Source organism: Salvelinus alpinus, chromosome 26 (genome assembly GCF_045679555.1).
Source record: "Salvelinus alpinus chromosome 26, SLU_Salpinus.1, whole genome shotgun sequence".
Taxonomy (NCBI): Eukaryota; Metazoa; Chordata; class Actinopteri; order Salmoniformes; family Salmonidae; genus Salvelinus; species Salvelinus alpinus.
The window spans coordinates 6,189,016-6,197,792 of record NC_092111.1 but is presented as its reverse complement, the minus strand read 5'-3'; positions in this window follow the sequence as shown (position 1 = coordinate 6,197,792).

Genomic DNA, 8,777 nt, shown 5'->3' with positions numbered 1-8,777 from the left:
GAGAGCTTACAGGTTGCAGTGGTGGGTGGTATATGGGGCTTTGGTGACAAAACGGATGGCACTGTGATAGACTACATCTAATTTGCTGAGTAGAGTGTTGGAGGCTATTTTGTAAATCACATCGCCGAAGTCAAGGATCGGTAAGATAGTCAGTTTTACGAGGGTATGTTTAGCAGCATGAGTGAAGGAGGCTTTGTTGCGAAATAGGAAGCCGATTCTAGATTTCATTTTAGATTGGAGATGCTTAATGTGAGTTTGGAAGGAGAGTTTACAGTCTATCCAGACACCTAGGTATTTGTAGTTGTCCACATATTCTAAGTCAGAACCGTCCAGAGTAGTGATGCTAGTCGGGCGGGCGGGTGCAGGCAGCGATCGGTTGAAGAGCATGCATTTAGTTTTACTAGCATTTTAGAGCAGTTGGAGGCCACGGAAGGAGTGTTCTTGGTACCATTTGAAAGGAAACACTTTGAAGTTTGTGTAAATGTGAAAGGTATGTAGAAGAATATAACACATTAGATCTGGTAAATGATAATACAAATAAAAAACCAAACGTTTTTTGTATGTAACTCTGGACACATGAAAGGTTGGGTGTATACAAAGTGTACGGGGCAACAGAAGACAGAGGGCCAGAGGGGCTAATAATTTTAGAAAGGAGAAACGGGCCAATAAACTGGGGGGAGAGTTTGCGGGATTCCACCCGGAGGGGCAGATCCTAGGTGGATAGCCATACCTTCTGACTGAGACAATACCGGGGAGCCGGGGTACGATGGCGATCCGCTTGTTGTCGATACCTGGAGGTCGTCTTGAGTAAGGCCGACTGGACTCTCCTCCAGGTACAGCGGCGGTCAAACATCTGGGCAGAAGGTATGCCAACCTCTTCTTCCTGCTCGGGGAAGAGCGGGACCTGATACCCCAGGGAACACTCAAATTGAAATAGGTCAATGGCAGAGCAGGGAAGGGTGTTGCGGGCGTATTCCACCCACACAAGCTGCTGGCTCCAGATGATGGGGTTGGCGGAGACCAGACAGGGCAGAGTAGTCTCAAGGTCCTGGTTGGCTCGCTCCGCCTGGCCATCGAACCGGGGGTGGAACCCAGAGGACAGGCTGGCTGACGACCCAATGAGGGTGCAGACCGCCTTCCACAACCGGGACGAGAACTGAGGGCCCCTGTCGGAGACCATGTCCATGGATAGTCCATGGATCCAGAAGACGTGCTGCACCATGAGCTGTGCCGTCTCCTTGGCCGAGGGTAGTTTGGGGAGAGGAATGAGGTGGGCGGCTTTGGAAAACCGGTCGACCACAGTCAGGATGGCAGTGTTGCCCTCAGACGGGGGGAGACCCGTGATGAAATCCAGGGATATGTGGGTCTACAGAAATACATTCTTTACATAACAATTCAGACCCTTTGCTATGAGACTCGAAATTGAGCTCAGGTGCATCCTGTTTCCATTGATAATCTGTCGTGACTTTACTTTCATTAATCTGATGACTGTTATTTATCGAATCAACTAACTATGTTTAATAGTTACCCGATTAAATTAATCATGTAACAATTAACTCATTAGGAATTTGGGGCACCACGAGAGCGGTTGTTTAAAGAGTTACCATCTCCCAAATTAAACTCTAAAGGTTTTTACCTATCACATCCATAAAACATTCAATGTATTAATCATAACTTCTTATCATACCATCATTCTGAACAGTCGTAACCTCCTGCATCTGCAAAAAACCCAGCCTTACTTATGATTCAGTACTACACACATTTTTTATTTACTAGCTAACTAAGTGATACACAGAATGAACATACACATTTAATACATTAGGAAAAGGTCCCTAGTGGACTGACACAACATTTGGCGGCTTGCTACAAAGAAGACAAGATGGAGGGAAAGAGAGAGAGAAAAATATACACTTATCGTTGATACATTTTAGAAACTATTCTCATAGTAATCATATACTTTGCACACTATATATTTGACTTAGGACAGCTAATCAGCTGTACCAGTGATTGTCTGAGAGGTGAGCTTCTCGCCTCCTCGTGTTGATATTTAGAGTTCAAACCAATTTAGACATGGGCTGCTTGTTAGTTTCTTTACCGATCCTTTTATGCACTCTGGTCGACAAGGATGGTTCCGTCAAGCTGACATGCTCTCTGTCCTCACTCGGGCGTGGCTACTTACTGTGTAAAGTTTATAGGAGACAAATTCTCTTATAGCTCCTAAAATCTAATTCCTATTTTAACAAAAATACTTAAATAATTTTTCATATTTCATATACAACGTTAAGGATGGAGACTTCATACGTGTAGTGTATACACTTTTCAAGTTACAGTATTTTCTTTATAACCTTTTTAATGACATCACAAAATAACAACCCATATGACATTATAATTCTTTAGATTCATTCTGACCATTCCCCACGTTCTTATGTTAGAAATATTGTTCCAGTATTCGCTTTAGGACATGTTAGAGTTTCGCCGGGAAACCTTTGTGTAGACAAAGCACATTCCTCTGTGAAATTTGGAGAGGGATGTTCTCTCTCCTTGGGAAATACACATGCGGAGATGATCCGTTCACCCACACCGCGTCTCACAAAGACACAACGATTGGAACACCCCAGCAGCTCCCTCCTCCCCACTGTGGATGAGAGAGGGTCATCCATTGCCAAGCTGATCTGACCCATTCGGATCCTCACAGGACAGTCATGACACATCTTTGAGATGTTTCTACAACTTGATTGGAGTACACCTGTGGTAAATTCAATTGATTGGACATGATTCGGAAAGACACAAACCTGTCTACACTACAGGTCAAAAGTTTTAGAACACCTACTCATTCAAGGGTTTTTCTTAATTTGTAAAATGTTCTACATTGTAGAATAATAGTGAAGATATCAAAACTATGAAATAACACATATGGAATCATGTAGTAACCAAAAAAGTGTTAAACAAATCAAAATATATTTTATATTTGAGAATCTTCAAATAGCCACCCTTTGCCTTGATGACAGCTTGGCACACTGTTGGCATTCTCTCAACCATCTTTACCTGGAATGCTTTTCCAACAGTCTTGAAGGAGTTCCCACATATGCTGAGCACCTGTTGGCTGCTTTTCTTTCACTCTGCGGTTCGACTCATCCCAAAACATCTCAATTTGGTTGAGGTTAGGTAATTGTTGATGCAGCACTCCATCACTCTTCTGCTTGGTCAAATAGCCCTTACACAGCCTGGAGGTGTGTTGGGTTATTGTCCTGTTAAAAAACAAATGATAGTCCCACTAAGCCCAAACCAGATGGGATGGCGTATCACTGCAGAATGCTGTGGTAGCCATGCTGGTTAAGTGTGCCTTGAATTCTAAATAAATCACAGACAGTGTCACCAGCAAAGCACCCCCACACCATAACACCTCCTCCTCCATGCTTTACGGTGGGAAATACACATGCGAAGATCATCCGTTCACCCACACTGCGTCTCACAAAGACACAACGATTGGAACACCCCAGCAGCTCCCTCCTCCCCACTGTGGATGAGAGAGGGTTACTGTCATCCATTGCCAAGCTGATCTGACCCATTCGGATCCTCACAGGACAGTCATGACACATCTTTGAGATGTTTCTACAACTTGATTGGAGTACACCTGTGGTAAATTCAATTGATTGGACATGATTCGTAAAGACACGAACATGTCTACACTACCGGTCAAAAGTTTTAGAACACCTACTCATTCAAGGGCTTTTCTTAATTTGTACAATTTTCTACATTGTAGAATAATAGTGAAGATATCAAAACTATGAAATAACACATATGGAATCATGTAGTAACCAAAAAAAGTGTTAAACAAATCAAAATATATTTTATATTTGAGAATCTTCAAATAGCCACCCTTTGCCTTGATGACAGCTTTGCACACTTTTGGCATTCTCTCAACCAGCTTCATGAGGTAGTCTCCTGGAATGCATTTCAATTAACTGTTGTGTTTTCTTAAAAGTTAATTTGTGGAATTTCTTTAAATATTTGAAAAAAAATCTTAAAACATGTTTTCACTTTCTCATTATGGGGTATTTTGTTAAGATGGGTGAGAAGAAAAACATATTTAATCAATTTTGAATTCAGGCTGTAACACAACAAAATGTGGAATAAGTTGAAGGGTATGAATACTTTCTAAAGGCTAGCTATGAGCGATAGCGGTGCCCGGATAAAGGCCTGGGCCAGGGGCGGACCCAGGGGGGTAAGGGACCCAGGCAAGCCCAGGGAGAGTGGGGCCCGGACGGGCATGAGCCAAGGGCCAGACCCATGGAGGAAATGGGCGGCGGGGTCGGAAGGCTTAAAGGTTAAAAACAGACTTGCTTATTTTTGTATTCATTTTTATTTAAACATAGTGCATGTTTTATTTTTTTCAAATTACAAGTCAATGTTTTAGTAGGACTATTTTAAATACGGAGGATGTATTATATTTCTGCACTTACGGTATTTTCTCGTTTTTACATTGACGAAGGTCTCATGAGTTTCTAAAGGGAAAACAGACAAGTTGAATGTATTTCATTGTGGTTTCTCATACAGTATATGTGAATTTGTATTAGAATATTGGAATAGTAATTTGTACACATGATTTTTTGTAAAGAAAATATGATTGAGTACATGAAAAAAGGATTAACACTAAAGAAAGACGTCTGTGACAACTTTAACCATTTCCTCCTGTCTCCCTTTTATTTATTGTGTTAAACGGAAAACACAAAAGGATTTATACATTTGTCCCCACCACCTGGGACCTGTAACACATGCTTGGGTTTTGTTTTGTTTCCAAATGCATTTATGGCACAATTCCAATGCATGTCATGGTATGGCTCCGTACGCATATTAACGAATTGACGCTCTCCTACATATGGCAACCACTTATCAGATTCAAGGTCACTGAAGAGAGGAGAGGACGGACTTTTGCCCAATTGAGAATTTCCCCATGGTTATGGTTGCACAAGGATGTGGACATGAAGCTACAGTATGGTTAGAGATAGTGTTAAAGTTTGAGTGAGGATTGAACCGGGATGTGGGCATGAAGGTAAGGTTGGGATAGTGTTAGGGTTAGTGTCACGGATCCCCCGGTACTGCTGCTCATTCCGTTCACAAGCTCCGGAGGTCTACGTCACCGGCCTTCTAGCCGTCACTGAACTGGATTCATTACCACCAACCCCGTCTGTTTTATATATGCCCTCTGTTCCCCATTGTCCTTGTCGGTTATTGTTACCATGTCCGTTGCTCTAGTTAGTACCTTTGCTGTTGTATCGGCTTCCATACTACGTGTTATTGTGCACTTGATTTCCAGATCTCGTCCAGTGTATTATTTAGAGGTTTTACACCTTTCTTTTTTATTTGGGTGGAGAAAATAGGCTGTTGTCGCTTGCTACGACAACAGCCTCGGGAGAGACAGGGTTGCCACCGTCATCTCGGCACTGACTGGACGGGCCCTGGACTGGGGTGCCGTGGTCTGGGAAACGGGCAGACCCGAGGTAGAGTCCTACGAGCGCTTTACCCTCCTTTTCCGCTCGGTGTTTGATCATCCTGTGGAGGGCCGAGAGGGGGGATGAGCACCTACTATGACTACGCCAGAGATCTAGGACCGCCTCGGAGTTCGCCCTGGAGTTCCAGACTATTGCGGCCTCCACCGGATGGAATGAGTCGTCTCTGGTCACCGTGTTCCGCAGTGGACTGCGGGAGGAGGCACAGATGGAGTTAACCTGTCATGATGACAACCTGTCACTCGATCAGCTCATCAGCATGGCGATTCGTTTGGACAACCTCCTGCTGTCCCGATGAAGACCTGCGCGGAATCCGGAGCCCATGGCTACACCTGCTCCGTGACCAGAGCCGATGGAGGCGGGCTCTGCACGTTTGCCAGAGGCAGAGCGTAGGAGAAGGAGGAATCTGGGCCTCTGCTCCTATTGTGGAGAAAGGGGTCATTTCTCCCTGACCTGCCCTCTATCTACTAATAGGCGAGGAGGTGACAAGCCAGGGAATTGTCCTGCTCCAGCCCAGTTAGGATGTAAGATCTCCCTTCCTTTTCTGTCAACTCAATCAGTGTGTTTTCCCATTAAATTCCCTGAATACCCTAGCCCCTCACTCCTGTTAGCTCTGATTTATTCCAGAGCTGCCGGGAATCTCTTAGATAGCGCACTGGCCACTGCATTACGCAATTCCGTTCGTTCCCCTACAGTCACCCATTCCGGTTCGATCCCTGGATAATCGTCCAATAGGGACAGGGCTCGAACATCACATCACTATTCCCGTTTCTCTGCTGACCCATGACACCCATTTAGAACAGATCACCTTTTTGATTCTAGACACCCCCACGCACCCCGTTGTTTTAGGTCTCCCCTGGTTGAGTTGGCATAACCCCGTTATTGCCTGGTCCGAGAGGAGACTGCTGGGTTGGTCGCAGGAGTGTCAGGGGAGGTGTCTCGTGGTGTCTGTCAACACAACTACGGTGGAAAGTCCGGACCATGCCCCTCAAGTGGAGTTACCGGAGGAACACCAGGATCTGCACCGGGTTTTCTCTAAGACCCAGGCTACACGCCTGCCTCCTCATCGCCCCTGGGACTGTGCCATTGGCCTGTTGTCTGACTCAGCCCTCCCAAGAGGACATGTCTATCCCCTCTCCTATGCCGAGACAGAGGCCATGGAGACCTACGTACAGGAGAGTCTCCAGCAGGGTTTTATCCGCCCCTCTACATCACCAGCCTCCTCAAGCTTCTTTTTTGTTCAAAAGAAAGATGGGTACTAACTCCAATCTTAGGCAAAGCCATGCTATAAAGCAGAAATATTGCTAGCGATTGCCAAGAAATGTATTGCTTTGAAATGGAAATCGGATTCCTCCTGCCAGTTGCAATGTGGCTATCGGAAGTTAATAGTTGTATCCCATTGGAGAAAATCACTTACTGCTTGAGGAAAAAGTTAGAGACATTTTACAGAATTTGGCAACCTTTTATTGACTATATGGAGAATCTCCCCTCATATCACATTGATTGAATTTCTATATAATCCTTATATAATGTTTCACACGTAATGTGTAATATGACCCTGGGTCTCGACCCCGCCCTGTGCAACTGGGTCCTGGACTTCCTGACGGGCCGCCCCCAGGTGGTGAGGGTAGGTAACAACATCTCCACCCCGCTGATCCTCAACACTGGGGCCCCACAAGGGTGCGTTCTGAGCCCTCTCCTGTACTCCCTGTTCACCCACGACTGCGTGGCCATGCACGCCTCCAACTCAATCATCAAGTTTGCGGATGACACTACAGTGGTAGGCTTGATTACCAACAACGACGAGACGGCCTACAGGGAGGAGGTGAGGGCCCTCGGAGTGTGGTGTCAGGAAAATAACCTCACACTCAACGTCAACAAAACAAAGGAGATGATTGTGGACTTCAGGAAACAGCAGAGGGAGCACCCCCCTATCCACATCGACGGGTCAGTAGTGGAGAAGGTGGAAAGTTTTAAGTTCCTCGGTGTACACATCACGGACAAACTGAATTGGTCCACCCACACAGACAGCGTTGTGAAGAAGGCGCAGCAGCGCCTCTTCAACCTCAGGAGGCTGAAGAAATTCGGCTTGTCACCAAAAGCACTCACAAACTTCTACAGATGCACAATCGAGAGCATCCTGTCGGGCTGTATCACCGCCTGGTACGGCAACTGCTCCGCCCACAACCGTAAGGCTCTCCAGAGGGTAGTGAGGTCTGCAGAACGCACCACCGGGGGCAAACTACCTGCCCTCCAGGACACCTACACCACCCGATGTCACAGGAAGGCCATAAAGATCATCAAGGACAACAACCACCCAAGCCACTGCCTGTTCACCCCGCTATCATCCAGAAGGCGAGGTCAGTACAGGTGCATCAAAGCAGGGACCGAGAGACTGAAAAACAGCTTCTATCTCAAGGCCATCAGACTGTTAAACAGCCACCACTAACATTTAGCGGCCGCTGCCAACATACTGACTCAACTCCAGCCACTTTAAAAATGGGAATTGATGGAAATTATGTAAAAATGTACCACTAGCCACTTTAAACAATGCCACTTAATATAATGTTTACATACCCTACATTACCCATCTCATATGTATATACTGTACTCTATATCATCTACTGCATCTTGCCATCTTTATGTAATACATGTACCACTAGCCACTTTAAACTATGCCACTTTATGTTTACATACCCTACAGTACTCATCTCATATGTATATACCGTACTCTATACCATCTACTGCATCTTGCCATGCCGTTCTGTACCACCACTCATTCATATATCTTTATGTACATATTCTTTATCCCTTTACACTTGTGTGTGTGTATAAGGTAGTAGTTGTGGAATTGTTAGGTTAGATTACTTGTTGGTTATTACTGCATTGTCGGAACTAGAAGCACAAGCATTTCGCTACACTCGCATTAACATCTGCTAACCATGTGTATGTGACTAATAAAATTTGATTTGCTTTGATTTGATTTGATGTAGCTTATGGCAGGTGACCATATGATCCAATGTCTCATTATTATTATTTTTAATTTTACTCTTTATTATGACTTATTTATTGCATGTTTGTATATATAATTCTTTTTTTATTTTATTTTTTTACGCTCGTCTGTTACTGTCACTTTGTCATATTGTTGTCTAATATCTTTTCACTTTTGTTTTGAATGTTCTTAATTGGAAAATGCAAAAATAAAATATATATAAAAAAAAAAAAAAGAAAGATGGGGGACTTGTGCCCTTGCATTGATTATCGAAC